The following is an 8957-nucleotide window of genomic DNA, read 5'->3' as shown; positions in this document are numbered from 1 at the left end:
TAATTATTACTACTCTCTCTATCTATCCTAGTTAACTTTTTTTGTTAAAATTTTTCTATTTTGACATCTATTATTTTAAATATTTTAATAAATTAAATTTTATAAAACATATATTTATAAACCACTTCATTTAAAGTTTTTACAATATATTTTTTCATATTTTTATCAATAATAAATATAAAATAATAACTGATTAAAATTAAAAAATTGGCCAACAAAAATAAAAATATGATAATTTTACTGGGATGGAAGAAATATTAAACCGAATCTTATTTACTATTAAATTATTATTAATTTATTACTAAATTATCATTGATTTATTATTAAGTTATCACTTATTTTTGTTAAATTGTTCTTAATTTACTACTATATTTTTATGTATCTACAATTATGTATAAATGATTTACTATTAACTTATTTGTTATTTACTACTATATTATTATATATTTATTATTATGTTATTACTGGCATACAACTATCTTATCAAGTATTTACTACTAAATTATTAGTTACTTACTATTATGTCATTATTAATTTACTATTAAGTTATCTATAATTTAATACACAGTTATTATTGATTTAATATAAAGTTACTACTGATTTTGTCTAAATTATTACTAATTTATAACAAAATTATTAATAATTTGACTATATTACTCTTTCCGTCTTTATTTGTTTGTCTTGTAGTGATTTCACATAGTTTAAGAAAAAAGTTTTAACTTTAAAATATTTAATATTAAAATTAAAATTTTTTTATAAAATTAAAATTTTATGATTTTTAATGTTAAAAACTAAAAAAAAATCATAAAAAATTTTAAAACATAAAAAATAAGAGTTTTAGATATATAAAACAGAAAATAAGACATAATTTTGGGACATCGTAAAAAGAAAAGATGGACAAGGAAAATAGGATAAAGAGACTATTATACATTTATTACTATGTTATAATTTATTTACCACTAAATCCTCTATAATTAATTTAATTGTGAAAACATATTAATTAGTGTAATGTGTTACAAACACTAAAATATTCTTATATAAAAAAAACTATTTTAAATCTTCTAGCCATATTGCTTACGTTAAGTAGGGCATGAATGACTTAACCGAGAAAAACTATTTTAATAAGAAAATAAATAAAAAGTAGACAATATTTTAATTTGCCAAAAAAATATTAAATAAAAATAAGTAGAGATAAGTTAGTAAATTATCACATTTTATATATAATATAGATATATATTAAATATCTTCTTAATTATAAAATCTCCAATTCAAAGTAGGCTATAAAATTTAAAGAATGCACATGTTTGTTAGTATTCTAAATTTTAAGCTAAAATTTAAATAACTATTTATAGTAAAGTTGGTTAAATTCCAAATTGAGCGCTTTTTACACATTAATTGAAAAAAAAAAAAATTTAAGGTCACGTTATCATCTATAATCTAGTACTTTTTTTTATCATTTTCATATATATTATGATACATTGACCAATTGAGTAATAAAAAGACTAATTTAGTAATCTTAGGATCTATATGAAATATTAATTGATTCATTGATCTTGTTTTTGTATATATATAATTTAATTTTATCAATTGAGTTAATTTTTTATCTTAATTGTAAGACTAAATAAATAGATATAGTTTATTCCGCATCTTTGTACTTCAACTTTTTTATCATATGACTAATGAGTTCAATTATAAGTTTTCATATCCTTATGAATTGAAGAATTAGTTAGACATGCATGGTTAGCATGTCGTGTGTAAACACCATTTTGTATTTTTTTATTTATTTATTATTTATTTTCTTTCTTTTTCCTTATTCTTCTTTCCTTATCTGGTTCAGTTTGACAAAAGTATGAATGTATTAAATACACCATCACTGAAAGTCCAAAATCCTAGCCACCGTCACCACCGACAGCCACTTAACACCCTACCTAACTTAGCAAAGTGAATTTCGGCTTGAAAATCTGAGATTTGAATCCGAGAAAGTTTTATAAATAGAGCTTGATTTTGGCACCAAAAAATGAAAAGGATCGAAAAGACTACCAAAAAATTTTTAAAATAAAAAAAAATAGAGGAAATAGAATGGGTTCGAAATCGCTACGAGCAATTGAACCTCATTGAAAAGAAAAGACTTACAGCATTTTGTCATGGTCAATTATACCAAAAGAGGATGATGAAAGCACATGACAAGAAAATTCATCCCCGTCATTTTAGAGAATGAGACTTAGTGTTGAAAATGATCCTTCCAAATCAATATGACAATCAAGAAAATTGGACACCAAATTGGGAAGGCCCGTACGTGGTGAAAAATGCCTTTTCTGGTGGGGCATTGATTTTAACGAAGATGGATAGAGGTGATTTACCTACTTCGATAAATTCAAATGCTGTAAAGAAATATTTTGCTTAAAAAAATAAAAATAAAAAGATAAAAAAAATAAAAACAAAAAATGAAAAATGAAAAAGAATGACGTATCTAAGCTGAAAACCTGAAAAAGATGGCTTAGGTACTAAGAAGAAGCATCATTAAGAGAAGATCCCACAACATGAGGGTAAATGTAGTTTGACGAACTCTGAAGGATCAAAGAAGTCATTTGATTTAGTTTTAGAAAAAGAATCTGAGAATATTTTGTTTAGGATTATCTTATGATCATTATTTGGGGCACCTTTATTTTGACTCAAACACTTTGCCATGCACTTATTATTAGCCTAATGAAATATGTTATCTTTCCTTTGGAAATAACATCTATCCATTCCTTTATTCTCATTTGATTTTTTTGTTCACCTTACAATTAAATAGGAGAAATGTGTGATTGTATTTTGTTTGTCTTGAACTTAAAATGATGAAAAGAAAAAATAAACATGAAAGATCTTAGCATTACTTTTCTAAAGTTGACAAAAGCAAATGAAAAAAGATGAGAAAGGCATGACAAGACATTAATGTTGCAGACTTTTGAAGAAGAAAAGTATTGTTAAGGAAGAATACAATGGTCAAATGTTAAGAATAGATTGGTCATATGGCAATTGTTGAGAATTTTGATAAAAAAAAGTAAAAAATGAGAGATTTCAAGAACCTTTTTACTACAATGAATAATTTTGATTGCATTACATGCATTGCACTTAAAACACTCAGTACATGCATCCATGAGCAGTTATAATAAGGAGAGAGACTTTTCATTTCTTAATGAAAAATAAGATTTTGATATTTGGATAAAAAAAATAATCAAGTAAAAGATTTCAAAAGAGAAAAATTTATTTGTTCAAAGATGAGAACTCAGTTTTCAAGAACAGATGAATTTTTAAAGTTGTTGAGCCTCTGCTTAGATAAGCTTTTTTAAGATGGATTTTTAAAGTTATTGACCTTCTGCTTAGAGAAACTTTTTCAAGATGAATTTTTAAAGTTGTCGAGCCTCTACTTAGAGGAGCTTTTCTAATATTAGAGTTTTAAAGTTGTCAAGGCTCTGCTTATATGAGCTTTTTCAAGATAAGATTTTAAAGTTATTGAGCCTCTACTTAGAAGAGTTTTTTTTAATTTTTTTAAAGTTGTTAAGCCTCTACTTAGAGAGCTTTTTTCAGATAAGATTTTTAAAGTTGTTGAACCTTTGCTTAGAGAAGCTTTTCTAGGATGATGAATTTTAAAGTGTTGAACCTTTGCTTAGAGAAACTTTTTTCAGATAAATTTTTTTAAAGTTATTGAGCCTTTACTTAAATGAGCCTTTTCCAGATAAGATTTTTAAAGTTATTGAGCTTTTACTTATATAAGCTTTTTCAAAATGATGAATTTTAAAGTTGTTGAGCTTCTGCTTAGAGAAGCCTTTTTCAGATAAGATTTTTTAAAATTGTTAAGTCTCTGCTTAGAGAAATTTTTTTCATATAAGATTTTTAAAAATGTTAAGCCTTTGCTTAGAGAAGCTTTTTTCATATAAGATTTTTAAAGTTGTTGAGCCTCTGCTTAAAAGAGCTTTTTCAGATGAGATTTTTAAAATTGTTGAGCTTTTGCTTAGAGGAGCTTTTTCAGATGAGATTTTTAAATTGTTGAGCCTCTGCTTAGAAGAGCTTTTTCAAGATGATGAATTTTAACATTGTTAAGTCTCTGTTTAAAGGAGCCTTTTTTAAAATTTTCAAAAGTCATTGAGCCTCTACTTAGAGGAACCTATTTAAATTTTTAAAAGTTGTTGAGACTCTGCTCATAGGAGCTTTTTAAATTTTCAAAAATGTCATTGAACCTCTGTTTAGAGGAACCCTTTTAAAAAAAAAGATTTTGTGCTCAATGTTTCTTCTTTCCAAATAAAATGGTTGTTTGTTTGTTTTTGTCTTATTCTTGATTCTCAAAAATGGGTAAAGAGTGGCAACTGTAAACACCATTTTATATTTTATTATTTTATTATTTTTTATTTTTTTCCTTTTTGTTCTTTCCTTATCCAGTTTAGTTTGACAAAAACATGAGTGCATTAAATGCACTATCGCTGAAAGTCCAAAATCTCAGCCTTCGCCACCACCGATAGTTGTCTAACACCCTGCCTAACTTGGTAGAATGGATTTCGACTTGAAAATATGATATTTGAATTTTAAAAAATATGGGATTTGAATATGAGAAAGCTCTATAAATAGAGCTTGATTCTAGCACCAAAAGATGAAAAGGATCGAAAGAATTACCAAAAAATTTTTAAAATAAAAAAAACTTTCTATAAAAAAAAAGATATCCGACAAAAAAAATTCAAAAAAAAGTAAAAAAATCTAGAAACACAGTCCCCTGGAATGGGGAACCCAGCACCTAAAGCCCCTACAAACAAAAAGAAAAGAAAAGTCAGTAAAAAAAATGAAAGTCAAAATAAAAAAAAAAGAAGGTTTGGTTGAAAGTTTGAAAGCCGATCTAGGCCATTTGAGATACTTTTAGGTGAAATCAGGCTTAGATTTGTGCTCAGGGGGAAAAGGAAAATTTTTTAAGAGTTTTTAAATTTTTTGGTGGTCGATGAAGGCGTTGACGACTGGTAATCGATGGCCAACACAACAGACGACCATCGATCGATTATCTTAGAGAGAGTCTAAGAGAGTAAAGGAGAGGTTTTTTTTTTTTCTGAGATAAGAAAGAAGTAACCAAAAAAAAATTGAGCTTTTTATAGAAACTGCCAAAGCCAAAATGATGTCATTTCAATATAGACCAAAACGACATTGTTTTAGCCCTTGAGGATCCACGCGTCAACCCGTGACCCTACTCGAGGTTCGTGCACCCGACCCAACGAGCCATCCATCCCTCAACCTCTTACCAGTCTAGCTGAATCGACCCAGATCGAATCGAACCATCCCCGAACTGCTGACGTCGAACCACCCTAACCAGACCAAACCGCTGGCGTCGGACCAAATCGCACGTTAATCGAACCTTTAATCGGTCCGATTCAGATAAAAAAAAATTTTTTTTAAATTTTTTATATATTATTTTTGTTATTTTATTATGATTCTTAATATTTGTGTATGTTAAAATGTTTAAATTTACCAAAATAAATTTTTGTTGTTTCTATAATAATAGTTAAGAAAAATAAATTATGAAATATTTAATAAAAATTTTTGATAATTTTGAATAAACTTTATAAAATAATTGGTAAAAAATGTTATAATTAAATAAAAATAATACAAAATTAATAAAAAATAAGAAAAGAAAAATTTTATCCGACGATGAGATTCAAAGATACTCTAAGTAGTGATGCCTACGAAATCTTTATGTGAGAAAATTTTTTTTAAATGCTACCAATGTATTGGAGTATTTATAAAAAGTTTTCAATACAATAAAATTTTCCTTTTTGTTAATAAAAAATAAAAAATAATTAATTTATTAAGAATAAAAAATAAAAAAAAAAAAAAAATTTCTCCGATGATAGGATTCTAAAAGTATTCCCAGTAGAGATGTTTTAAAAAATCCTTAGGTGAGAAGATATTTTTTAACTATTACCAGTGTATTGAAATATTTATAGAAAAATTTCAATATAATAAAAATTCCTTTTTTCTTCAAAAATTTAAATTAAAAATAAAAAATCAAACAAAACAATTAATAAAATTTCTAAAAAAAAGAATAAAATACATGCATCAACATATCAACATTTTGCATTGTATGCTTAATAAAGTTTTCGTGAAAAATAAATTCGAGCCTCTGAGGATGTGATTCTAAGGTATTCAGAGAAGCGATGCCTAAGAAATCTCTAGGTGAGAAAGAGTTCTTCCAATATTACCAACGTACTGAAACATTTTAAGAATTATTTCAATAAAAAAGTTCTAATTTATTTTTCTCGAATAAAAAATGAAACAATAAATAATAATATATATAAAAAAGCTAATAAATGAACAATTAAGGAAATTATTTTTCAAACACCGAAAATAAGATTGTTTTTATCAAAATAACGAATAACATGTAATTAATTGGTACCGTTTTAAATGGGCATTATGGGAGTGCTAATCATTCTTCACACATAACTAACTCCTGAACCCAGACTATTGCGTAGACCCTAAAATCATCATTGTAATAATTTTTTTAATTTTAAGATTTTATTAAAAGGATATGTTTTAATAAGTGACCAATCGCACCTAGCCAAAAAAATATTTGTGGTGACTCTTTTTTTTTTCAAATTTGTCGGACGAACACAAAATCGTTATGACATAGTGTATTATTAATAGGAGTCTACCAAATTAAAAAATCACTTTTAATATTGTTTAAAGTTCACATTTTTTTATGTATATATCATAAATGATATATGTATTTATGTATAATAAACACACTTATAAAAGTACAAATAATTATTAAATAGATATTTTCATGATATGAATTCAAATCAATAATCATATACTTTAAGGTCATATTTGATGCATTGGATTATTAATAAGATATGATGATAATCATCCTACATCATATTTGATTTGCATCTAAGAAGAGGAATATAGATTGCAAGAAGAATTAATATCCTCTTAACATAGGATTATTCAATCCTCCTCAAGTGAAAAAGATTATTTTTAATCCATGGGATTAAACTTACATGTCCAATTATACCTTCAAAAATTATATCAATAATTTAAATTGTATAAATTTTGAATAAGGATAATTTTGACAAATAAATAAATTATCATATCATAATCTTTACATACATTAAACATAAAATAAGATGATATTATTTAATATAATCTTATTCATACTATTATCTTATCCTATCATCTCATAATTTTGTATACCAAATATAACCTAAGTATGTAAACAAATAAAATAAAATGAACTATAACATTATTGTTTCAAAGAATATAATAATTGGTTAGAGAACTAACAAAGCTTTGATTATTTAATAAAATGTGCACAATTAATCAATTTTTTTACTATCAAAACACAAAAATATGTTAGAGCATTCTTAATTGAAAAAAATAAATTTATATTTTTCAAGAAAAAATCATAAAATATATTGATAATATAATTTTTAAATTTCACAAATGAAATTAGTAACAAGATATATATACCTTTTAGGCTTTAGATTATATTAAAAAAGCTAATTGAAAAAAAAAATGAGTGATGTGTTAATTTTTTAACCTGCTAGTAGAGATAAAAAAAACTCAACTAACAGTATATTAAATAATATATTTTCTTAAAGATTAATGTTTCTTAACAATAATGTCTTTGGTTTCATAAAATTATATTGAGTATTAAATATTTGAAATTAGATATAAAAAAAATAAGGATAGATCGAAATTAACTTGACTGTAGACCAAAATTAAGTAGAGTGTAGTATAGAATCAAACTATAGAAGATAAAAATAAAAACTAAGTTTAGTAACAATTCAATGGTACGTGAGATTATGTTTATAAAGTAAAGATTCATTTAGGCATTTTAATGTTAAGGTGTGATTGCATAAAGCGATTAAAAATATTATAATCAATCACTGCAATCATTAAGCATATAAGTGTATATTTATCATAAAAATAAAAAAATAAAACATACAACTTACCATAATACGTATATTATTCTGTTTTAGTAATTTTTTTGATAATTTAATTTATAATTTTGTATGAACTTTAATTTTAATTAATATAAAATAAATAAATAAAAAATATAAGTATATTTAAGGATTCATGATATGTAACATTAAAAAAGATAAAGAATAAATTAGATTGTATCTTGAAAATGAAAAATTATATGCTTTACTTAAGATAAAGTTAAATATTTTTGGGATATAGATCTTATGATCTAATAATTTAAACTAAAACATTTAGTAATTGAGAAACACAGAAAAGATTTTGTTTATGTTTTGTTTAATATCATGGACTTATAATATGTCACAATCCATAGGATAAGAAATGTGTTTATATGAATTTAATTGAATTATTACTTAAGAAATTTAACAAAAAAGAACTAAAAATAAAAATGTGAGTAAATTTAAATTAATTTTCGATAACAGATCCACCATATCCCACAAATAAAATTTTAATGTATTTTAATTTAATATAAATTTTATTTGTAAATTTTTAATTGATTTAAATTTAAATAACTAATAAAAAACTATTTATTTAATGACTAATAATCATTATTAAATAAATAAATAATGCTAGAAATTGAAATATATATTTGTTATTTTTTAAAAATTATAAAGGTATTTATGTTATTCATTTTTAATATTTTTAGATCTAAATTTAAATAACTAACTAATAAAAACTATATATTTAATGACAAATAATGTTTATTAAATAAATAAAGAATGCTAGAAATTTAAAAGTAAATTTGTTATTAAAATTCATAAGAGTATTTATATCATACACTTTTAAGACTTTTAAAATTTATACTTTTATATATAGATATAGATAGATGATATATATAGCTTATGCTGGCATTTAACGTGAAGAACACCTTCCTTGAAAGTGTCATGGATCTTGATTAAATGATACCGAGGTCTAATAAATCAAGCATCAGTCCAATGTTTTGTTGGAATTTCACCAAA

Source organism: Durio zibethinus, chromosome 4 (assembly GCF_047325235.1).
Source record: "Durio zibethinus cultivar Kanyao isolate XHJ-2024 chromosome 4, ASM4732523v1, whole genome shotgun sequence".
In the NCBI taxonomy this organism is placed as follows: domain Eukaryota; kingdom Viridiplantae; phylum Streptophyta; class Magnoliopsida; order Malvales; family Malvaceae; genus Durio; species Durio zibethinus.
The sequence above is the reverse complement of the archived record's forward strand: the minus strand, read 5'-3'. Positions refer to the sequence as shown.